This window comes from Anser cygnoides, chromosome 10 (genome assembly GCF_040182565.1).
Source record: "Anser cygnoides isolate HZ-2024a breed goose chromosome 10, Taihu_goose_T2T_genome, whole genome shotgun sequence".
Classification (NCBI taxonomy): Eukaryota; Metazoa; Chordata; class Aves; order Anseriformes; family Anatidae; genus Anser; species Anser cygnoides.
Genome location: NC_089882.1, coordinates 8,359,185 through 8,384,721, shown reverse-complemented (window position 1 = coordinate 8,384,721; position 25,537 = coordinate 8,359,185). Strand labels below are relative to the sequence as shown.

Genomic DNA, 25,537 nt, shown 5'->3' with positions numbered 1-25,537 from the left:
CGTCTGCATGCAGTGAATTAAAAATCCACCACTAGTAAGCTTAAAACAGTGACATGTTGTTCTTTGGGACTGCTTCCATATTATCTCCAGAAATACCATCAGCCCTCAGTTTCCCACACATCTTCAGGACCGAAGAGCTCAGCCCCAGCCTGCTCGTGAGCAGGATTGCTCCAGGTACATGGGAACATTGTTAGGACGTAGGCTTGGACGTCTGCATAGCTTCCTCCACGGGAGGTTAATGGGGAATGTGCAAATGGGTTCTTTATCTTTACGTTTAAGCAATAAAGTTCTGGAAAAGCTCTCATTTTCAACCTTTACCCCGAAACGGTTAAGCTTCTAAATTGGATCCATTATCACCCAAATGAAGACACATACCAGTAAGCTAATTATGTTTCTTACCAAACTCGTGAATAATTAAATATTTTATTGTGATGTTACAATTTGTATTTATTATCCTTTGCTAAGGAGCGAAATTAAACATAATGAGGCCTGTTAGTGTCTCTCTTCAGAGATGATCCCATGTTACAGGAGCCTATATCATTTGCACCAATGGTGATTAATGGGTTTAATTTACTTGACTTGCATATGTTGGAATCTGTGAGGGGGAGAGAGAAGGGAACTTAGATTGTTAAAATCCTTTTAATTAGACTAATAATGCCAAGTTTGCATGTGTTAACTAGGGTGCACTATTAATTAGTTTTAGTAGGCTGTTTTCTGAAAGGTGGCACTGTAGCATTTAGGCATGTCTTATGATCCCGGGAGAGCTATTAAGATGACAAACAGAGCATGACATTACACATAACGGCAAACAAACAGCCTTTAATCTTTCTGGATGAAGAATTGGGGGTAATTGATGGACAAAACACTTTCTGCACTGTAGCTGCCTCTCTCTCACAGGCTTTTCCAGGTGTTGCTCATCCGGCTGTGGCACAGGTTTGCAGAGCAGTGCTGGGGCTGGAGGTTACTGCTGGGTATCACGTCCCCCACAATTGCTGGTCATCACACTCATGTTTTCTGTCACCAGGGCTCAGCACAGCAGGTCAGTGTCCAGGGGAAATTACCCCCAGTCACCCCAGTGAGCAGTTGGCACCATAACTAGCAGGCAGGACCTGATCCCGAGCTGCCAACAGCAGCTGGGTGCTCCTCCCCAGTTTTTTCTTATCCATGCCAGCCGAGCTGTGCCATCACAAGCTGCCTTTGGGCTGGTCTCAGGCCACAGAAGCCATAAAATTCCTGCCTCTTTACTGCTGTGAACCTGGAGTTCAGCTGCACTGTCAACAGGCATTTATAACAGTTAGCAGTTTTACTGCTCACGTGGATGTCTGAAGGACTGTAGGTTTCAATCTTCACTTGGCTTTCTCTGCTCATATTAAATACCTGTCAGTGTACTAATGTATGGAATTTGCATCAACGTCCTTGGAGATGTTTTGAATGCAGAACAAGTGGGGATTTTGCAATGAAGATCCACAGTGCAGACAGTAACTGTAATAACAGAGGAAAAATGCATTCCGTCTATTCTTCCTGCAGCTCTGTCATACTGTGCCCAAGAAATACAGGCGAGTTTGCTCTTCACGTCCCTGTAGGCTTACTCAGCTATAATGAGAAAATAAGTCAGCTCCTGCTTGAAGAAAACAGGAGGAAGGAAGAGTTTTGGTACATGTGCTGGGTCAGGAGTTTGGAAGCCAAGAAACAAAGCAAAGGAGAAAGCTTTTTGGAAACAGAAGTCTTTGCACTGGTGCTTGCTTTCAGCAGCATGTGCTGGGGGAAGGTTTCTAAGTGAGCACATTGCTCCAAGCAAAGGAATAGTCTACAGGGTAAATAGTTGCATACACATCATCATTTATTGTTTCTCATTCATACCCCGTACCATTTAAAATCAGGTAACAAGTCAGAGCAAGACCCATTGTAGACTAGCATCCTATCTCCAGTGGCCAGTAATAGATGTGCTATTTCTTACACTGACTGCTTGGCCTTGAATTAGGCGATATCCCCAGATGCCAGAAGTCTGCAGGCTAGAGGTTCATTTAATGGTCTCCAATGGACTTTTCTTCAATTAATTTCTCATTGCCTTTTATTCCCTTGGTTCCACGGCATCCCGCGGCTATGAGTTCCACAATTTCATTACGCATTACGTTATTTTTTTTTACATTTCTGCTCAATAGTTTCATGTGATATCTCCCTCCTTGTCACAATTGCGAGAAACTGAGAATACCTGTTTCCTGGCATTTCTAATAGTAAAAAAAAAAAAAGGTTATTTACTTCTAAAAAGGAAAAAAAGTAGATTCTATCTCCATTTAATCATAAGATCAGTGACTTAGGGATACAAAATACATACAAATCATCTGAGTAAATAATTGCTTAATGCACATTGTTTGATTCTTAAAGAAATGGGTATTGAATCTTTGAGTATGATATTCACCCAGGGACTCCCATGAAATGAATAGTACATCTTAAGTGAAGCTCAAAAGCCAGAGATGTGAAAAATCCCTTTTGATTTATTGCTGAAATGTATTGACAGGCTAAATAATGTAGCATCCTAAGTAATAAGCCGCCTATTTATTTATTGTTTTTACTTCTATTTGAGTAGCATGAAGATCAAAAAGACATCTGCTCTCTTGATAGGTGTCTAAAAGATTTGTGTTTGAGGATACACTTTTCAGGGGGACTGCTGACATTAATTCATCTAAGCAATTCACTGTACTCTAGCCTCTACAAATCAACTATTCTTTATATAATAACCTGTAATATACCTATAATTGTTGATAACCAGTATTTTCCATCAAAACAGCTTTCAAAACACCTCAGAAGGGAGTCTGAGGTCACTTATGCTACTTGAAGCCCCATACTGTAGAAAAATCCAGGTTTCTTGGCATCCAGCCTGACTCTCCATGCCTACATATGAAATACCAAAATGGATTTTGGTGAAGTAATGTAGCAGATGCAGCTCTTCTGTGAGCAAATGCCTCTCCGCACCATCCCAGAGGGAAGACCCTCTGCTGCCATCCGAGACAAGTCAGCAACACACCTCGCAGGCATGCATTTGGGCTCTGCAGACCAGCTTTCCAAAAACCTGCTGACATCAGGCAGAGTTTTGGTTTGCTTCTGGTTGAGCTTGTTAGCTATTTCCAAGGTAAAGCCCAGCCTTCTTTGTCCATTTTTTGGGGGGAAAAATTACAGCAAACCCAGGTTCATAAATTGCGATATTCCAAGCAGTATCACTGAAGCTAGATCACATCTGAGAGGATCAGCCAAGCTATGAGTAATGTCATTGTGCTGTATTTCAACTCACCTCTGTAGCAATAGCAAAACCAGAAACTCAGAGCCCTCCCTCACAGGACAGATAGCTTAAACTGAGCTCTTGCTGACGCACATCCCTTCACTCCCTGCTTCAGCTGCTCAGCTCATGTATTCGAAACATGCTCCCAGCCTTGTAGTCTGTTTGCTTAATTCCCTCAGAAGACCTGCTGAGTTGTTTTCAGACTAAGCAAAGACATCAGGAAAGTAAAGCCTCAGAACTCGAGTCTGAAAAAAAAAACCATCTTGTTCCCTCTCTCTAAAGTGGGAGCCAGGGCAGATACATCTTGAAAACTTCACAAAGACTGCCGAATAAGTGAAACATTTGAGGCAGAGGAGTGCACGGCTGGCAATGCTGTTTGATCTGTTTGCTAATCTGTCTGTGGCAGGCAGCTCTCTGCATCTCAAGCACTGCTGTTCCAGTAACCCCCCACCCCCGTAACTTCATTATCCCGTAGGTGAAAGCTGGTGCTATCATCCTCCTGACCAACCGCCACACACTGCCAAGGCAGCCTGTTCTGGGGAATATGTCCACATTTTTCAAACATTTCCATTCACACTTAGCTAATACACTCATTTCTTCCTTTGTGCCAAGTTATCCCAATTCTAAGCCCACTGAAACCAATGAAAAGGCTCTCCACCATGACTTGCACCAGACTGGTGGGTTTGGCTTCAGGTCCCAGGTGAAAGCAATGGTTTGAATGTGGGGCATGTTAAGCATGAGCTCATGTACTGTGTCAGCAGCTAGCATGCTTTGGAGATGCTAAACCATCAGTCGAGTCCTTCGATAAATGGAGGTTAAACAGGGACAAGCGCCAAGGAAGAACAGAACCATAAAAGATAATGGGGGAAAAAAAAAGTGCCAGGTAAAAAAAAAACACAGCAGAAGAGAAAAAGTGCCAGGGTGTTTGTAAGTCCCTCTCTGTGCCCCAACCTGCATCAGAGCAGCTTGGGGCTGCAGCTCCTGGCTACCTCTGCGGCACCACTTGGATGAACAGTCACTGCTCAGCACAGGTAAGGGGTGCAGCTGAGCCAGGGATGCAAATCTAATTGCCACTTTAATGAGCCCTCCAGCAACACCTTATTTCACCTATTTTGAATGAACATCAAGTGGCAATTAAGACATTATCTGACAAGTGCTGTGTCTAAGCAACATGCTGGCTGTGCACTGGCTTCCTTTGGCGATGAGCGGAGGAGTTAGTGGCCGATAGACCTAGCTTTTTACCTTTTATCCACTGCTTGGCTAGGAGTTGGCTTTCAATCAGACCTTGCCAGCCCAAATAGTAAACTAACACTCTGAATGATCCTGAGATTTGAAAGGAGACATGTGGCAAATTCTTTGTGGAGAATGGGATACAGGGATTCATTTCTGTTACAAGCATATCTGTGAAGTTTGTAGCTAGTGCTTTGCACACAACCACAACTTAAAATCTGCTTTGCAAGTAGGAATGAACGGGTACATTTGTCCCACAAAATAAATATAGGTAAAACTATGTTTGGTTTAGTCTGGGGTGATGAGGCTATCCCTGGCTGTAGTGAGGTTATCACCATAAACAAAGCACTACTCACAAAACAGATTGCAGAACCATGATAAACATTTCTGGCACATACCGACCTCAGCAGGGAACATATGAGGATTCCTCCATGAATATTTTGAGCAATCGGAGACATTTTATCCTGAACAGGGATAAGGAGAACTCTCAATTTTGCTTAAATACTAAGCAAAGTTTCACTCTGAGTCAGCTAATCATTGACCTTTTGATAAACTTCTGGACTTAAACCCAAGCAAACCTTTGGTTAGTTTACATTTCAAACCATGATGCCATTTCACATTACAGAAAGAATTTCTGTCTTCAAGAAATGAAGTTTACTGTATGCTTTTAGAGCATCTTCAGATGTATTCTAGTAAGAGACCCATGGGGCTCACAGTCTGCAAAAATAAAAATAACCCCCACAAACTAAAGGCTAGACTCTGTTCTCCAGGACCTAATTTCCCAATAGGTTAAATGAGAGAAATATCAGGTCCTTTGACATAGATGAAGAAATATGCTTATTTTTAATTCCTCCTAGCAGGTGGAAAGTACCTATCACAGCAGGAAGAAAGACACCCAAAAGAAAATATCAGAAGGTGGTTATGATAATAAGCTTATTTTCATTACAGTAGGATTATATTTAAACCTTTGATTAGACTCTTAAAATTTCAGAACATGCTTCTTCAATCCCAGATTTTTAAAAGACAAAAGAAAAACAAGAAGAGAAAGTAAAGTCTTACTCCTGTGGATGAACGCAGTTTTGTTGCACAGAGAAAAACTTTCTATTGTAAAGTTATTTAATTACATTCAGAGGACATCTTTAATTTTGATTATGACTAGAATCACGCATGTCTTAATTTAGGAAGTCCTACTGGAGTCTGTGTGTCCTAAGCACAGGTTCTTTGAAGCATTGCTAAGTGGGATAATTTTATTGTACGAGTTTTCTTGTAAAAATTATTGTCTTTCTGGATGTCTAATTAAAATAAAGATGTAATAAAGAATTTATGGTTTTAATTAGAGCATAGATCTTAAAGCAATTATAGTGTGATTAATAATTCCTTAACAGGCTTTCTTATACGAGATGAAGAAAAAAGATTTGAGCCCCATGAAAAATCAATATGCATTACTCAATTACATTAACAAGGCTACACAAAGCAGTCTAGGTACCAATTAAATTGCTCCTCGTGTTAAACTGGCAATGGAGTCTGCAGTTATTAATGAGTCCTGATCTATTTGTTTAGTCATTGTGGATATTTTTGAACTACAGTTTTTGTTATTGGAAAGATGCTGTAACATACAGATACATCTATGGACTCGTCCTCCCTCAGCACAGTTTCAGAGAACAAAGTGAGCAAGGTTTGCTCCAGAGCCATCAGGATAGAAACGAGCACCCTGCAAGGTGCTGGGAATCCCTGGCCCAGGTCAAAGGGGCTGACAAAAGGTAAATTAAAAAACAAGCTCATTATCAGCATTAAACCCAGTACACCAAGTGCTGCAACATCCCAGAAAAGTCTAACGTGGCCCCGGTTTTTAAATACTGACCAGAGGGCTTTTGGGAAGATCAGGACTTTATGCATAACTTACACACCCTGACTGAAATATTTCCCCAAAATTTTATTTTACCTGCCATTAATAAGCTAGCTGAATGAATAGAACAGGGGACTAGGTAAATTTAGATTTTACAGATCAAATGAACTTTAAAAAAAACATTGTAGCTATACGTTCATTCATGCACAGACAGTTCCTCTGATCAAGCTGCCCAGCAAATGAAGCCACACTAATTTAAATGCCGTAGAGGGGGAAGATGGTCTCATGAGAAACTTGTCATTCTGTAATGTGGATTGTAGCTTGGAAACTTGCTAATTGATCATTAAGAACACATTGTTACAAAGGTGGACATCTTAGTGTGAGAACAGAAAGCCTGAAACCTTGAAAGAAACCACCTCTCTCCCCAAAGGAATCTAGAGGACACCGATATTTTACTGTGCTCAAACCCAGCTATAGCAGAACAGATTTATTTTGGCTCCGTCAGCTTGGGTGCAGCACTGCCTGCAGACCTGAGGCTTCATCCATATCTGTGAGAGATGCTGCCCTGCTGCAGCAACGACAAGGGGAAGGGTATCAGAGCTACCCGCAGATTTCAACATCCAGAGAAACTTATGCATTGAGCTGGGTTTCACTTCTTGAGCACATCATTTGAAAATGCAATTTGCTTCAGCCAAATGACTCACAAATTCATGCTCTTTTCAAAGAGCTGGTCAGGTTGAAAAAATAAAAAAAAGTAATTGCAATATGGAAGAGTGCAAACTATTTAATTCTAGACTAATGCTGTGATGTGAGTGAGTGCCTTACAGCTGGCTTCAGTTACTTGAAAATCTGATTCTAAAAATTCCTTAAAGCACTTCAAAAGGATTGTACGGTTTTCCTAAGATTTTCCTTTCCTTTTGCTGTCTCTCCTATTCAACACCTTTGGGTTTTCCCTATGGTCTGTGGCACTCACCAGAGACACAGGACAGGGATGTGAGCAGCACATTCCGGTTGCAGAGCGCACATCCAACCCACGCGAGCAGGTTGCACAGTCTCTCTTCTCTTGCTATCAAATCCAAGCTAAGACTACCCCAAATCCAGAGCCACAGGTGCCAGCACAGCCTGGTTCACCAAATAAGTGTGCAGAGGTACCAAAGTAGAAAAAAACACTTACAGATCTTTTTGTAGGATCTGAGACAAGAAGGGACCGCCTGGTCCAGGGTTTGTCCAAGCAACAGGAGCTGGCAGCACGTAGTGCCTCTGAAGGCCACGTCCCAGCTAGTGAAGAGACTTTCAGAGGACCACATCGAACACCGAGGATGACTTTTGGCAAGGTCCCACACTCAGTTCTCTCTTTGCTCTACACACGCCTTGATCCCATTGTTTCTGCTCATCTCTCTTCCCATCAGGAAACCATTTCCCTTGGCATGTTTTTTCATCTTCTCATTTACATGTCTCCTGCAAGACTGAAACTCTAGCATTGATTTACCACAAGATAATGTTAATAGGATCAATAAACCACAATGACTGTATCAAAGTGTCTGTTCTTCACCCTCCAGGACTGAGGAAGGTGCTTTAGTCTTAAAGTACATCCAATACTCCATTTCTCACTCTTCTTGGTCTAAGTCTTATGCGTGGGAGACTCTCTGTCTGCCAGGTAAAGAATAAATGATTAGCTTGCTGAAAATTTAAATTTTAATACCACTTCAGCACATATAAAATATTACTGATGCAATTAAAAAAAAGACAATTGGCTCAATGCATCTAAAAATGGGTGCTTGCATACCCTGGCAGGAATAAATGAAGCCTGTTGGGAAGCCTATTAAAAGTACAGATTTTTGTGTGGTCCCAAACTAGTTATTGCAGCCAGCTGCAAAGGCACTGGAGCACAAAAAGGAATAATGTCATCTATCACTTAAAAATATTTCCTTATTCTTTTTGATCCTAACCAATATCTGACACTTGACCTCAAAGCATTTTACACAAAGGATTAAAGACCTGAAAGTCAATCTAGTTATCTTCCTCAAGATCAAATGAAATGTTTCAGTGGAAGACTAATGACTCCGTGCATCTTTGTGACCAAACTAATTTCACATTTAACTAGTGAGTCCTGTGGCACAAGTGAGTTTGAGGGGAGATTTAGGAGGGCAGTGTAGGGTGTCTGAACAGATGAAAGTTGGGCTGGGCTGCCACCAATGGACATCCGTGTTCATGTGAATAACAACCAGGTTCTTAACTCAAATAATTTGAATCATTTTACTGACTGATTTTGGTCTGAAGAAACAGAAGTTTGAGATGGAGGATATGAAGGCAGTCTGGCTGAGCAGAAACTAAAAGACATCACCTTTCAGGAGACCACGTGAAATGCAAGAAAAGGCTCAGCCCCTCTCCTGGTGAATGCTTGTCTGAAAGAGCCACATAAAACTCTGCCAGTCCGAGCAAATCAAGCCCAGCAGGGCACATTCATAAGCTTTACTGGAGATAAAGGGTGAGATTTATAAAGTGCCCATGTAATTCAGCAACACAAGTGCTACTGAAAATTCTTCCCTAAGGGTTCTTGTAAATCCAAACCCTCTAAGAAACAGATTTTTGTGAGTTTTTCCTATTGATTTAAATGGACTCTGGATCATCCCCAGAGCATTTTAAACTTCATATCAATATATTTTCCAGTTTTCTTTGTATGTGCTGAACAAAGCAAAGGCCTTACTATTATCCCTACACATAAAGTAAATTTATTCTGACAGTTTAAGTTTGCTTGAACTTCAAACAAAGTTCAGAGCTTTAAAAACTTAGCTGAGATTATCATTGTATGATAGAATGCCACTTTGCCCACATAAACATCTGTTTTCCATATCAATATTTTTACATAATTATCTGGAAGCTTGAAAAATGTAGTACTTCCATTTAAGTATGTAAGAGCCTCTATTGTAGAAATTCAGCTCAAAAAATAAGTTGGCCAGTTAGGAGAATTAGCACAGTGCTCTCAGTTACATGGGTGCACATCAGAAATGTTGATAGAGAAGAATTTTTAGAAGTCATCTATAGAGTAACCTCCTGCTCCATGCAGAAGCCAACACTTAATCAGGTCAGCTGTGCTTTTGTCTTGGTCAATCCTGAAAACATAGAACATTTGATTTATGCCAAATTTACCTTGCCTACATAGCAAACCAGAGCAATGTATCCAAATTAAAAGTAGACACCAGCGTAAAACAAACTTGTTGAATTTTTAGCTTCTTTTAAATATGTTGTTAATGATTAAGAAAGCAATAATTTGATTTTTATTTCCAAAGAGCACTAAGGTAAGCCCAATTAAACCCAGTCTAATTCTTTCTAAGATTGTCTTTTCAGAGATTTAATGTAGTTCAACAAGTTGGTTATAAAAGATGTTTTGGGCCAAATGCTTCCAAGTTAGATCAGGAACATTACATATGCTTCAAAAGATTCTTGAATTTTTTTGTGACAGTTAATGATAATTTTTTGGTCTTTAAAAAATTTTTTTTTTCCTTTAAATTTATTATGCAAAACTGCAAGAGCATATCTGAAAGAAAATCCCCAAATAAACACTTGGACAACATTGAGAGTAAGTCTGCAATGTTTTTCCAAGGGAGATGGGAGGAACAGACCCACTCTATTCCATGAGATTAGCCAGGCAACTAGGGACTGGGACTTAATTTCATTATATAATTATAATTTCCCTTTATTTACAGTGATGAGTTAGCTGTAGGTTGGCTTTCTAATGTTACCTTAACTGCCTCTAGAAAAAGAGCAGGATGCAATAAGAATGAATGCAACATGCTCAGCTAAAAGGTCAAATTCTGGTCTCAAAGCCACCAGCTTCAGAGGCTCCCACCCGGCGCCAAAATTCCCACCAAGGGCCCTGGCTGCACTCTGGCTCATGGAGTCCCCAAGCAGAATTTGGTCAAACTACAGCTGGAGAAATTACTTTAACCTTTTAATAAGCATCCAGCACTAAGCAGACATGAATGACTTCCAAGGCAAAATGTCAAAGAACAACTATAAGCAGCAGGGAAGACAGTGAGGGAAAGTAGGGCCAATTCACACTTAGAGAGATCAACATTGCCATTTCTTCCTCTCTCCCTTCCTTAATAAGCATGTTATGCACTAATTTGGGTAGCAGATTAGCCTTAAAGAATGACAGCAAACTGGCAAGTCCTTTTTTTCTTAAAAAAACAAAAACAACAAAAAAACAGTTATTTCTTTTCAAATTCTTAATTTGGATTTTTACTGCAACTACATTTAAGAAAAATCAGATTTTTAAAATCCATTTTTAGAAGGCCCCTAGAGTTTAATTACAAGCACATTAACCAAAGTTTCGGTTTATATAGATTTCTGTAGATTTAACATCCTTGTCTGAGGATGAGCAAGTGCAGAAGTGGCAATAAGGATGAGCAAAGGGCAGAGCTGGTGCAGCGTGAGACCCCAAGAGCACACAGCCATGCCGAGTGTCTGGCAGATGCTGTGCTCCAGCCTGCAAGGAGCCTGCTTGCGTGCCAGGGAGGATGTTTTCCACTGCTGAGGGAGCCCCATGGGGAAAAGCTTGATCAAAGTAGTGATTAAAGGGGGATCTTGCAGGGTCAAACTGAGCTCCTTTGTTCTCCTGATTTTTTTTTTTTTTTTTTAAACATTTGCACTCAATAAAGCTAGCTCTTCTCTTGAGGACACATTGGCAATTAAATGCTTGCTTAGATAGCTGGATTCTGTCTCAGACTTGTTTTAAAAATACAGAGGAAAGTGGTGCATCCAGATCCTGGTAGCCTGAATTCTCTCCATGGCACTCATTTCTGTGCCAGCTGTTGAAGATTTATATTAAGCTATATTTGCAGAAATCCACTTGCAAAAAGACTGGATATACTGTTAAGATGGTGAAAGGATGCATTTCCTCAGTTACTCAGCACACTTCTTATAACCATTTCCAAAAGTTCACTATGTCCTTCAGTCAAAACTGCAATGCCAAAGGAAGCTCATTATGCCATAAATACAGCATTTCACATCACAGTGGGGCATCTACAGGAAACTTGACTCAAAAAAATCTTTACCTGAAGTGAAAATATTTTTTAATGATAAACAAACCCTAAAGATACAAAAGGAACCTGTGCACAGGCAGGGAATGAGCTGTGTTCTGGTTCCCCAAATGTACTGATGCAAAAGTAGAATTACTTTGAAAAATACAACCATTGCCATACACATGCAATGTTATTTCTGTGAAGGCTCACACCTCCAGCCTGCAGCAGACACTCACTCACGGCCCCCACAAGGTTGTTCCCACAAGCAAATCATCTGCACGATTATTGATTGCCCACAACTGGAACCCAAAGGGAGAACAAGCAACTTGAATCAAAGCAGCACTAAAAAAATAATAAAATTTGACTACTTGCATTAGAACTTCCATCTCCCAAGCTTGTGTCTTGCTCCATTGTACATGAAAACGTAGATATCCTCCTCAGAGTCAGAAAACACAATCAGTGGACCTAGAAAACAGGCCAGGAAAGACACCTGAGAGCAGAGAAAAAGAGGGCCACCTTCCTTTTCAGCCTTTAAATAGCTGAGGGATCAGGCACTGAGTGGCAAGGAGCAGGATGAGTTGGCTAGGTGGGATTGGTCAGGTCGCGAGTTGTTTCCAGATCTCCACCATCTAACACCAACACCTGTGAGAAGGATGCACAGCCTATCTCAGGCTCCTTCTGGAGGCAACAGCCATAATGCTGCTGCTTTGGGTTTAATGGGTATGGGCTTTCTCTGACATCAAAGATATTGGTAGTGAAGTTCCCACTGCCTAAAGTTGTGTAGGATCGTGATAAGGTTGGGTAGACAGAGTCCTCAGTTAGTAGGAGCTACTAACTTCAGAACTTCATGTGCTGAAAAAACATGGCCTGTGGTGTGCAAGTAGGCAGTCCGCCCATCTTCCCATCAGATTACCATCATCAGAGGATCAGAAAAGAAATGCCATATTTTGCACCTAACCAGTGTCTTCTGAATAGGAAACAATTAATTACTGCCAGGTAATGTTGTTAGAGGCTGATAAGGTGACACAGTGACTTATGAATTTCTTCCACTAACTCATAGCTGCAATGAAGACACAGCAAGATTCGCTTTCACTGAAAGCAAATATTAAAACAACATTCATTATCTTTTCATGAAAGGGAAAAAAAACAGTGACCTTGGCAGAATTTCTGTTTCTCCTTCTTCCTCTTTCAAAACAAAACCAACCCAAGACAGCACCTTCCCCCAGGCCCATCAAAAGACAAAGCCCCCAGCAGAAAGAAGCGCATCCTTTTTAACCATTGAAGATGCTTTGAGATGGGTCTTTCCTACAGGGATTTCAGAAGCTCCATTGCAGCTGCAGCAAGCAAATGAAGCAAAGAATGGGCCACTGAGTCAAAGAGGGAGCAAGAGCAGGCGTAGTACAGCGAGCTATTTTAAATCATCATTGGAGATCTGTAGCTAAGCTCTCCAGCGGCCTGCTTCTAGCTAAAAGGCTTCCACTCGAGTGCTTCAGATCATGTAAGTTTGTTTAAGATGCATAATTCATGAAGGGTACATAACACCATCCTTGAATTAACTTTTCACTCACCACATGCTTGACAGGAGGAGAGCTGGCAGAGTGGTGTGACTTCAGAAATCTGACATTGGCACGCTACGAGTCCCGGGAAGGGACAGGGATCACTCCATTGTCTTAACCCCTTTGTTAGTGTGAATGCCTGAGAAAGGCATGCACCTGCTAATTCCTCAATTAGGACTATTTCCATCTGTTGTTATTGCCATTAAAATAAGAGAAAGACAAATGATGCGAAGTGTTATAACTACTTATATTATAGTTCTCAAGAAGTGTATGTAAAGAAAACGCCTGTTTTTATAGGTGTAAAATAAATCTATTGCACACCAAAGGCCAAGTACAACCATCCCTACCCAAGCTGAGTAACACCTTGCTCTTCAAATAGTCCCACTGAAATCAATTTGGGATTATATAATGCAAGTAAGGAAAGCACAACCTGGTCTTTCGGTAGCAAAATAAGATGTGTAAGGAACAAATCTTCAGCTAAAGTTAATGGGATTTGCCTCGTCGTAGCTAATGGAGTTGTGCCCATTTACATCAGTCTGGAGTCCACTCTGTAACAGTGTGCCTGTTCTAGAGTACTTGGGTTTTAATTACCACTAGTAAATGCTATGTCCTTAAACTTTATAGACCTTATATATTTGCCCTACTTTATTTTGTAGATAAAAACCCAACTGTGGCCTGATAGGTAATTTAGGAATGATTTATGGACTTTGTCTTCTGTTAGTAACGGTTTGGAAGTTGCTCTCTGACAGAACAGAAGGTTTTTTTCTATTTTATTTTGGGAAATCATGGTTGGACTGGAACTGTCTTATGTTCCCTTATTAAAGTGAGACTGATATATATATTTTTGGTTGGTTTTTGTTTTTTAATCAGGGCATTTTTAAAAATAAAATAAGATAAAATAAAATAGGGCAAGACAAGATATAAAGAGAACACCAATAGACACAATAGATGGGATGAAGGATCTGGCACAGGCTGGAGGAAGAGCAGTGCTTTCATTACTTATGCTGTGGTCCAGTTGTCCTAGCAGTGAGCCTCTTCCCACTCCCACCCAAGTCCCATGCATTTCTAACTAGAACTCCATTTATTCTGTCTCCTTTACAACTGAAATGTGCATCCTGCTGTCAGGCTTGATGTGACATTTGAATTAAGCACAGACACCTATCAGTTCCATTTAAAAGGCAGAAACAGCAAACACGTGCACACATGCTAGGACAGGTTAATTTTCAAAAAGAGTGTGTTGGGATTTTCATCCCCCTCTACACACAGTCCCCAAAATAAACATTTCACAGAAAACAATATTTTGCCTTCTGTCTGCTGCAGAGCAGTGAAGTGAAGCAGGACTCCCATCCACGGCACGCTGAGCATGCACATTTTAAAACAAGGAGGTTTTTCCTCCCTAGAGTTCAGACAGGTTTTGTAATTGGAGGCTTGTATGACCCTACTGTGATTTCTGCCCTATACTAGAGTGCTGAGGCTACCTGAAAAGTGATTTATAAGACAGACAGAAATAGTGAAATACATGGACCTGGTGTACTGATGTGCACTTTATCCATCCTTCTGTTACTCTGAAAGCTAGCAGGGTTTCCAGCTTTTACAAGGGTCATTTGAGTCTTTTATCTGAGTCAAATCCTGCTCTTGCTTCCTGCAGGGCATATGAGAGAAATGACATTGAACATTATTCTCTTACCAAGGGAGAGAATTTATCCCTGTGACATGGGTGCTTCCCATGGGGACAGCCGAAAAACTGACAGTGGGAAAGAACCGTCTGTTCCCCTAGCCGATGGTTCCCCATTTACCAAAATGATGTTTGCAGGGGAAAAGTTGAGGAACCCTATTAACATAATTATTTTGCATGCCTCCCTGTGTAAATGTGGATAGCTGGGATAAGCAATATAATTAAATGCAGGAGCTAAGGATTAGGGTCTTCTTGAGTATCCGCAGAGTCACCAAGCAGGGGGGTTGCATCTTTGGTGCGTTATCTCTTCTCCAGCTACTGCTGGGCCATTGCTGGACAAGGCAGAAAAATATTTGTGAGTATTTAAGTAGCTCATGGACTTCTCTCTTTCAGAAAGTATTTTTTTCTAAACAATTTCTGTGTGTTTCCTCTCTGACTTGGACATGGGGCAGCTACTGGAGTTTTGTTAAACACCTATAGCCAAATTTCTGGGGTCTATAAGGGGGACAGCCCAGTATCAGACCCCATTTCATTGAGCATGAGACCATGCTCAAATCAAAAGGCTGTCTATGCAGGACTAAACCTCCCAAATGGGCCTGTTGAAATATATATTGAAATAGTCTTTAAAAGTTTACAGAGTATTATGAGATCAGTACAGATCTGACCATTACTTATTAATTGTTCAATTCAAGGAATAACTACATGATAGAAAATGGTGTGGAGACCTAGGATAAAATGATTTTAATGAGATCTCAGTGACTGATATTTGGAAATACATTATTAAGTTTCTGCAGTGCGGCATGGAGATTTCCCAGTGTCCTCAGGAAACGGAACAGCATCCTATGCACTTGTGTCTCTTCCAGGGTGGAGACAGTACAGGTCAGCTACAAGTGTACCCAGCCCTCTGCTAAAAACAGGGGGCTTCAGAAGGGGCTTAGCAGGGTTGCACTCTGCACTGCAAAGGGATGAAAGAGCTTGGCCTTTGCCTCTTGAAGCTACATTTTCCTCCAGCAATTTGCCTTGTTTTTCAGCTTTTCTACCTGACTCAGTCCATGTGACTCTATACTGATGTATAAACAAGCTTTCTCACATCATGTCCTTGCCTTAAAAGAAAATAAGCATGTGGTGTCTTCTGCACCTGGAAGGTAATAAATACACAGCTCATCCCAGCTACAGATTTCCTTTGTGACCATGAGAGAGGCTTGGGCAGAGCTCACAGAAAAACGACTCTGTGGGACCTTGGGAAGACTCTTGTCATCAGAAACTAAAGAGAGAGATCAGACCCTATTTCCCTATTTCCTAGGGTACTTTATCCAGCGAGTAGGTAAAAGCCTACCTCTTGCCCATGTGCAACCCCTATTTATACAGGGGTATTTTACATCTTTACATGAGAGGTCCATAAGATTTGTGACCCCTGTGGTAACACCACTCAATTGACAGCAGGTAAATAACCATCCTACCAAAGCAGGTCATTGCGCAAACACAGGCAAAGTTACACTGCTGAATGCAGAAGGAGGAATAAATATAAGTAAATGAGAAGAAGTTCCTGCACACTTAGATGCACAGAGCCTGCTTTTTAGCTCTGCCCCTTACCCAAGTCGTGCTTGCGGATGTGCCCAGGCTGTGAGCCGCTCTGTGCCGAGGGGACGTGACGAATTGCCGTGTCGCTCAGCCGGGTCGGATGGGAACGGAGCCTGTGTCTAGCAGCACTGCAAGAGGCGAGGCAAGGCGAGAGGAGCCTCCCCATCCTCCGCGGGGCTCCGTTTGCAAAAAGAGGCCTACAGCGTGTCAGGGCACGTGTTGTGCACAGAGCACCGGAGGGGCAGTAAACCTTGACGTACAGCATATATCCACACAGCCATAAAGAGGTTAAGGCTCTCTTGGTAGAAACCAGTAGGCAAGAGCCTCAGGAATGACTATTTTTCTTTCCTGACTGCCCCATAAGAGAACACGGGGAACGATTCCTACTGCCTCAGTTAATGGTCTTTCCCCCAAGAGTTTTGGTGCTGATTGAGGACAATATTGTTTGTACAGGGACTCAATAAGAATGGCCACAGTTTCGTACAGAAGGAAAAGACGACACCCAGACTCTTAGCATCAGTGTCACAAATGACACCGAAGCAATTAAATTGCTAACTGAATCCAAACCGTGTGTAATTTTCATGCTTGCTATGCTGAATTTTGGGCTTTTATTCTTTGTTCTTTGTGTGTGTGTGTGTGTTGCTAAAGGTTTATGATTTATAAAGCATCAGACTGCACTGTGTTTCCTCAGGTCCAGTTAAGGAAATCCAATAACACGGGAGTTTTGTGTTGTGAACATATATATATTTCATTCCCCTGTAATGTTAGGCCTGTCAAAATGAAACTGATAGGTAGGAAACAAGTCTGCTGAAGAGCCAAAATGGAGAATAATTCTACTAGAACCCGTAAAACCCATTGGGTAAGGACCAGAGAGTAGGAATTAGCACGGTGTGCTTTGCTGTTGAGGAAGAAGAGGAGCAGTAGGGTCTAACTGAGAGAGGAGTTCAAGGTACTTGGATTTTAGATCTACTTCACTGAGAATCTGCTGTATGACCTTGAGCAAACACGCTTTTTCTCTCCACAGTTATTTCTTGCCTTAGTTTGTTTTGCCTTATCCATTTAAATTGGAAGCTCTTAGGATGGGGTTTGCCTCCTAGTGTGTTCAAACAGAAGCTGGAATGGAGAGACCTCCATCTCCGGTGTGGGGCTCAAGGTGCTACAGTAATACAAACAATAATAAAATAGAATGAGTGATGCAGTATAATTGCATGAATAATAGGGCATCTTTTAAGACTGTTCTTTCTGCCAGATCATCTTTGTGCTAATAAGTTCTGTTTACTCAGGGAATATTCAATAAATAATAAATAAAACCTCAGGCTGAGACTTTCCCAAGCACAGCAGGTAATTCAGATGTATTGTCCATTAAAATTAATGCACAGGGTGCGTCTAAATCCCTCAGTGCTTTCAGAAAACCCTTAGCTTGAATATTTCACATCCAACTGTGGTAAACAGCGGGGTGCTCTCCACATCCAGCAGGCAGGAGGGTAGGAATTAAAGGGGATGATGGACATACTCGGGTGCAGAGGTGTTCCTCACTGAACACTTTACTGGGGCTCGCACTGCTTTTGCTCCACCACAGTGCTGTGTGAAGAGTCTGGGAATTTGGTCCCTGTGTGCCTACAGGGGTTAGGGCTGGGTGACTGTTGCTTCCTCTGGGTTCTGAAGACGAACAGAAGGGACAAAGAAAGGGAGATTAAAAAGGGGAAATAGCAACTTCCTTAGATGCAATATGCCTTCTACCACTTCTACCATAAGCACTGCTCTAGCCTGAAACCGTGCTTCTGAGACACATCCTGCAGTGCTGCTGTTGGTTTTATCAAGGGCCAGCGGGGACGCACAGTGCATCCAGAAAATGGGAAGTCTGAAGAAACACAGAGCCACCTTCTCTCCATTTCTCATCTCCAAATTACTTAAACCTAGTGCGAGGGGGAGGAACAGCGCCAGGCTTATTGTAAACGCCACATTACTATGTAGGACAGAACTGATGTGCTTCGAAAGGTGCTCACTGCAGCTTTGGTAGATCACTCCATCTCTGTCAGCATGACAGATAACTGCCTCCAGACAGCTATGAACACATTAAAAATATACTTCTGTCTCCAAGCAATCACACGTCGGTGCAGCGCTCTCTCACTGTGGAGAAGCAACGAAGGCCGTACCTCTGGGAGAGCTGTACAAACATCTGTGCCTGCTTCAGCTCTATTTTTCACTATTGTTCCTTCCTGACAGTTTTGCCACCCTTGATGAAAACCTGAGTGAGAGGAAAAATGAAATGAGTTCCTTCTGACGCGTGCATACATATTTAAGCATTTCTGTCACTGCATGTTAGAGTCGCAGGCACTTTAACGATGCTGCTCAGTTCCTTGCCTTTTGCATGGTGTCAGGTAGTAATATTAGGCTATGAGTTTTCAGAAGCTGAACAAATCTCCTCTTTCTTCCCATTTCGTATTGGCCATTAAACTCATATTATGATCAGAATCACAACCAAACAGAGCAGCTTCTATAATTCCGTGAGGAAATGAGGCTGACAGAATCAGAACAAAACACACATCATTAACAAACCCCTGCTCATAACAGTCTTAAACACACAGCTCTGTGAATATTCATACTCTATTTTTGAGGGACACAAAGCTAGAATTTAGAAATTTGGTGCCATCAGTACTTGGGCCTTCTGGATCAGAGCACCAAGGAAAATTAACAGCTCTCGGTGTTGTTCAGGGTATCTTTCTCTCCATAAACAAGGCAGAGCCAAGTTTCTCTTCAAAATAAAGAGATGGTACACCCACATTTAAATGACTCGTACCTCACTTTTTGAAGAAGTGACTTGTTAATATTATGATACTGGATTCATCATTAGAGGACAGAACAGATGGTGAAAGATCAGTGTATAGTCTCATCCCTATGCAGAGGGATTTCTACAATTGCATATTAACTGTTATGGAAGTTTCCATACACATGTAAATCCCTCTGTACTGGAAAGAGAATGTCCTTTAATGCAAAGCATTATGGCCATTACAATAAGCAACATGAATAACTAATAGTCATTGCAATTAAACTGAAAATCAATTTGGCCTGCTGGCACCTTGAATATAAAGCAGGAATTTTATAAATGATATTGTTTATTTAAACAGCACCTTTCATGTTCAGTTATCCATCAGTAAGCCCCAGACAAAATCTGAATGTTCAGAACATAGTGAGAAAGCATCGGTCTAGTTAAACGTAGTTCGTGTATATACTATACACTAACATCTCTAGCATGTGTATGCTTATATTTACTATAGTGGATATTTTTTAAAGAGCTCTGTAAAACTTAAGAAACTACAGTTCTGGATGAAAAAACCCTAAGCAAGCAATTGCCTTTAATTAAAAAAAAATAAAAATAAAAAAGGGAAATATTCCCAGCCCGATGCCAAAATGTCACTGAAAATGCTCAGAGCCAGTAGCACTCCTGGGAGATAAGGTCAGTTACTATTAGAGTGATCTTAATTTAGCCAAATAGCCTCTGAGACCCATGGTAGTTTCCAGGACCCACAGTTCCCAAGAAACCCAAAGTTTCTTGAAGGTGCCTGTGTCTCTCTCCTGGAGCTATCTGGGTATCTCACAATGATCTTGCATGGTATGAAATAGTTAGGGATAGTTCAGCTTAGTTCATCATTTTTATTAAAAAGAGATTCTGTAATTTCCCTGCTGCAGTAAGTTCTTGGGAGAAATTCAGTAATATGTATAAGACGTTACTACTGCCATGGTGGCCATACTGATAGGAAAACTAAGCTTGACACCAGTCTCTGGTTACCATGTCAATACTCAATTCACTCAGCCATTTGGTCCACAAATGGATCTGCAAATTGACTGTGCTTCCTTTTGCAGTTGTCTGTGGCTTCAGCAACCACTATCTGAAAACGGTTGTGTGACCCACATTACACCCTCAAGCAAGGGCTTTCCATCTCAGAGAAGTCAGTGTAGTCTGCAGAGAATATAAACAAACTGACACTCTGGAAAGAAAATATTTGAACATCTGTTCAGAGCAGAGTCTTCATGCATCTTGAACTACTCTAATAAAATTACTTACTTTCCTCATTTCCTCATTGTAAACTTTTTTTTTTTTTCCAAACAACATATAATTGCCATTCACCATACTGCAGAAATTTTGTAACTTTTGGTATGATTTAAACTGTCCTGCAGAATTCCCTCAAAATTCAGTATTAAAAATATTCTCAAAATTAACTCAGAAAATATAAACCCAAGAAATTATTTAGAATGCTTTTATCCATGCCTTGTCTTGGAAACAGAACCAGTAAATAGATTTTGCACATGAAATCACCGTTAGTCACTTTTTCGGTGTTATTTATCCCCAACCTCCCCATAGCAGCATCCCTGGATGGAGCTCAGCAAATGCCCCTGCCAAGTGTATCAAGACCATTGAGTCTGTTTATCACAATTGTTTTGTTTGGAGCTCCCTTTCCATCCTGCCTGCCTACAGAATTTCATGAATCTGAAATAAGCAGAAATTATACAAACCATGATTTGTTTCCCACTATTCACTCTTCGGAAGACAAAGACCTGGCCTCTTCTTTCAAGACAGAATTTGCCTCAAAGAGAATTTATAACACTACTAATGGAAAAATTGTTTTTATGGAAAAAGCCCACAAGCAATTCAGTTTCTCCCAGTAGCATTATAATTACATCCTTGAGGGGAAAAAAAAAAAGTGGAAAAAAAAATAAAACATAAAAAAAAGAAAAGCCTGATCCTTCCAAAAAAAACTCTGTTACTTACAAAATAAATATACATACTGAACTGCAATTATTTTTGCCTTGAAAAAATTTGTCAGGCACAAGATTAATATTAAGCCCACTAGTAGCCCATAGATATCAAAGGTACTCTCCCTGTGTGACGTGAACCTTTCTGTTGATTTCCACATTTGTTTGAACTTAAACAAACGTTGAAGTCTTCTGTCAAACCAAGGTTCTTACTGTTCTTCCTTTGTCTTTCTCTTCTGATGCAGAGAGGACAGACAGGACCATGAATGAGTGGACAGATCTTCAAAGAGGCCATATATTTCAGTAAGTCACACAATTTAAAAAAAAATGTTGTTCCTGTCCTTTCCTGCAGAAAGACTGAGTTATTTTTTTTTTTTTTAACGAGTCTACTCTTTTACCCTTGATATCATTTGCTGTTGTGATTGTGTGTGTATATGTCTGTAAAATAAGTAAAACTTCTGTTTCTGTCCAAAAGAGGAAAGGGGTGCAATTGGAGGGTCACTGTAACACTGTGCAAAACAGGGGGAAGTCAGCCAAACTGCCCTTTCAGAAATGGCAGTCTTCCCAGCCTTAAAGTCTTCTGTGGAAAATAAAATATTCTATTACATTATTTTCCAATTTCAGCTATCTCCCTTGTTGGGCTCCAGGGTGGTATATTTCCAAAAGTTCGGAAATGTTTAGCTGCTCACCATCTGCCTCAATAGCTGGGCATATTGGACATCAACACCAGGACCAAACATCTGTGGCCCAAGGACACCAAGCAGCCACTGGTGTCAGACCAGTGGGAATATCCATGCTCCAAATCTCCGCAGCCTCACTGACAAAAACATCATGGGCACACAAAAATAACCTCCACCTCCCTACACACACTCCTTCTTCTTCTTGGTTTACATCAATACCAGCTTGTCTTGCCAGATTTGGATGAGTTTGGTTTGCAGTGTAAATGTTTGACTGCACCCAGAATTTGGATGAATGCATGGTGCTGATTTCTCCTGGCCTTTGTGCAGAGCAGACTGGATGCTTTTCTCTCCGGTCTTTCTCCTATTACAGCCACTGTCTTTCTCATTCTTTCTCTCTCCTAGGCACTCACACACATCTGTGAAAGAAATACAGCTGTGGTGTCAGTGCCTGATGTTTTCCATCCTGTTTTCCAGTGTGAATATATTCTCGGTTTGTGCACTGGACATGGAAGAATATAAACAGTATTTTCAAATTTCTTTGTTCCCAGTCTGGGGAATGATGTTCTCTGAAATGAGAGTTAGATCATTCTGATGTTGGATTCTTCCCTTAGAGCACAACAAACTGCCATGAAGACAATAAGATAAAAGACAGTTATTCAGGGGTCCCTACTCAGCAGTACCTGCCCTGGGACTTGATATTCTAATAATCCAAAGGTTCATTTAGGAACAGAGTCAATCAGGGCAATATTTCCAATGGCAAACACTAAACAAACAGCAAACAACTAAGCCAAACCCATGATTCTCAAGAATTATGGAGCCAAACTGAAAGCCGTGAGATTTAAAAAATATGTCAACATTTCTGCTTTCTCAGCCTGCATGTTTTATTGTGAGATGTAGTGTGACAAAATAAAAACAACAAAACCATAGAGCTAGACAGGCTAGGCTCCGGGCTGCTTTGCCCAGACAACATGATTTTAGACCAATTGTCTCAAAAATATGCTGGCCTAAAACCTCAATCTGCTTCACGGCAACTTCCTGGTTTTCTAAAAGCAGATGAGCAATTTCTTTGATTCTGGAGTAAAGCAGATGAAACATCTGGACTCTAGATGTTGCTCTCACACATGAATTCTCCACCTATGAATTCCCTAAATTCCAAAGCATTTGCTCAAACCTCTCTTTGGTGGCTAAATAAATTCAGGTGTCTTTTTCCATTGTGAAAAGTACATCTGGACATAGACACCTCTTCCTCCCACTGGCAGGCAGCAGAACCCAGAAATGGGTCATTCCCATACATATACAGCAGCAAACCAGGAAAATTCAGGTGCTGCGACCACTGTAGGAAGAGATGCCGGTACTGCAGCTCCAGCTAGAACAACCTCCGTGACTTTGGAGCAGCCAGGAAGGATGGGAAAATAAAAATCAAAGCGGTGTCACCCAATAATTGAACTGAAATTTCTCATTGCTTGCAGTCTCTCTCTCCAGAGTGCACAGCAACAAAAAGCACTCCTGGGATAGTTGTATAGCTGTTAATTGGCCTTATCACCCTGGAAAGGATCCTCTCTTCCCTTGTTCGATGGAAATCTGTTGGGGAAGGAGCTCAAAGGACGCAGATAAACATATCCCTTTTCATTTCGGTGTCATTATATTGTTTGCATTACTGGAGGACCTGGCTCTGTAGGCTTGTCTGCACATGGCTCAGAACAGAAGAAACATGATGGATTCAGGCCTGTGTACAACAGTAATACAGAAAATCTGTGTAAAATTACAGTTGTTGCTAAAGGATACTAACCATGAGATTTGAATAGCGGATGGAGGAGAGCGTGGGGGAACAGCTGGTATTTTCAGGTCAACTACAAGCTATTGTGTTTGGAAGTGAGAGGAAAAAATTGTTCACATTGCTTTTATGAAACATGTAATTTTCCCTCTCCCTTGCCATGCCTTAAGAGCTTAATTGGACACAGTTGATGTAGACACAAGCCCAGCTCCTGTCTCAAGCTTATATTTCCAAAGGTCACAGATTTCACGCTGATCCTCTGCATTATGCTATCATTTCCATGAGAACCTGAGGAGGGGAACATTAATTGCCTTTGACTATAATTGGCTTCATGATGGTCGTCCAGCCCGTGGCTGGGAGCACACACCCCAGAACAGCTGTCAGACATGTAACCTGGCAGCAAGTCACCGAGTGTCAGCAGCGTGCTCCGAACAGGACTGACATTATCCCTGCCCACGGAGGCTCTGCGATCAGGACAGATCTCTCGACATAACGATTCTCAAAAGCAACTCATTTGAAAGAGTTTCAGCTGCTGCAAAGCAAGGATGCAAAGCATGCAGAGCCCGTCGGCAGCAAGGGTCAGCTTAAATTGTAAAAGGGCGTTGTGCTTTCCGGCACTTTTGTGTGTTTGGGCCGTGACGAGCTCACCCTGGTGTCACTGATACAGCACTGACGTCCTGGTCATGGTTAGTTGGAAAAGCTGAAGTCAAAGCAGAAGACCACTAGACAGTCACCAGGCGCACATTATCTAATTGCCATTAATATCAGACCTGTTTTTTCTGCTGATAAATCAAAACCGGTCCCTATTCTGAAGCCAAGGAGAGCAACTCGACTCAAACACCAGCAGACGGAAGGTGTGCTCTGTGTTACCAGAAATATCAGGCCTGCTCTCTAAGACCAATGAAAAACAACTGTCCTTGATGTAATATGCACCAGAGTACAGAGCTTTGAGCATGCTTTTCAGATGCACACCTGCCAGTTCTCTCTCTGCTCTACAAGCAATCTCCTTTTCTTCCTGCTGGACCCCTCCCCAGCTCCCCCTCACCTGGGGGGGTTCCCGCTTTGCAGGATCGCCGCGTGTGCTCCTCTCAGAAACACGACAGTAACCATTGCCTGACACTGTTAGTTCTAACTTAATAGAAACTTCTGGGCTCCGCTGAAGTACAGTGCAGCAGAAGTACAACAGTATGGCTAGACACTTTCCTCCCGACCCCCACAAGCAGGGCAACGCAAGCAAGAGCAAGCCCAGGAGTCCCACACGTCTCTCACCGCAGCACCGAGGCTCTTCCCCGGGTATGCAGAGCAGCGTTTGGAGCAGACCGCGCTAATCACTGCCACAGCTGCTCAGGAAATAACATATAGGACTGAGCTTGCTTTTCATTTCAGTAAAATTAATCTCAATTATAGCAGCTCATTCACGACTTTAATGCGAAATGCACTGTAAGGCGGAAGGTAAATTAAAAATTCAAGGCAATTTATACCTGCGGCAGCTCGTTTCCACATGGTTAGGGAAAGTGCTGTAAAAGCACCACCGAAATGACTCAGAAGCCTCTTCTCTCTGCCAAAGGAGCAGGAAGATCCAACAGTACCAAGCAAATATATTCTTGGGCAGAGCTATGGGGCTTGATAACACACCGAGTGAAGCCAACGGGATGGCTCCCCAGGCTGCAGAAGAGGCCATGCATATATTGTTTGCCATTTGGGCCTGGCTTCAAGCTGCCTGAGCTGGAAAATAGAGGAAAAGAGCAGCAGAGCCATCGCAGTGACCTCCCTGTGAACCTGATCGGGCAGCACTTTGCTCCCTCCCACGCTTTAATTCATATTTCTGTGCTGACTGTAATGCTGTGTACTGGCCCCAGCAAGAATTAAATTAAATATTTATACTTTTGTGATGAGATACTTTGTTACTGTGTAAAAGTTGCACATATGGAACTCTATTAATTTATGCTAATTCCTTATTTCTCCAGAAGAGCCTCTCTCCTCATTAGCATTTGATCGTTTAATACAACTTTACGGCACACACTAAATTGAAGCCCATAATCTTTTGTAATTGAAGCTTCGTGTGCATTCATTGTCATTTTTCAAAAAAAAGAAAAGAAAGAGAGAGGAGGGGGAAGGGAGATGGGTATGGTCGTACTG

The 25,537-nt window shown here is 41.6% G+C and overlaps 1 long non-coding RNA gene across 1 annotated transcript; it reads left to right on the top strand.

The window, feature by feature from the left end:
• LOC136791616 (uncharacterized) lies at positions 1-25,281 on the top strand. Its single transcript, XR_010833962.1, has 3 exons — positions 1-174; positions 21,190-21,247; positions 23,635-25,281. It is a non-coding gene; the product is annotated as an uncharacterized lncRNA (long non-coding RNA).
• The last annotated feature ends 256 nt before the right edge of the window (positions 25,282-25,537 follow it).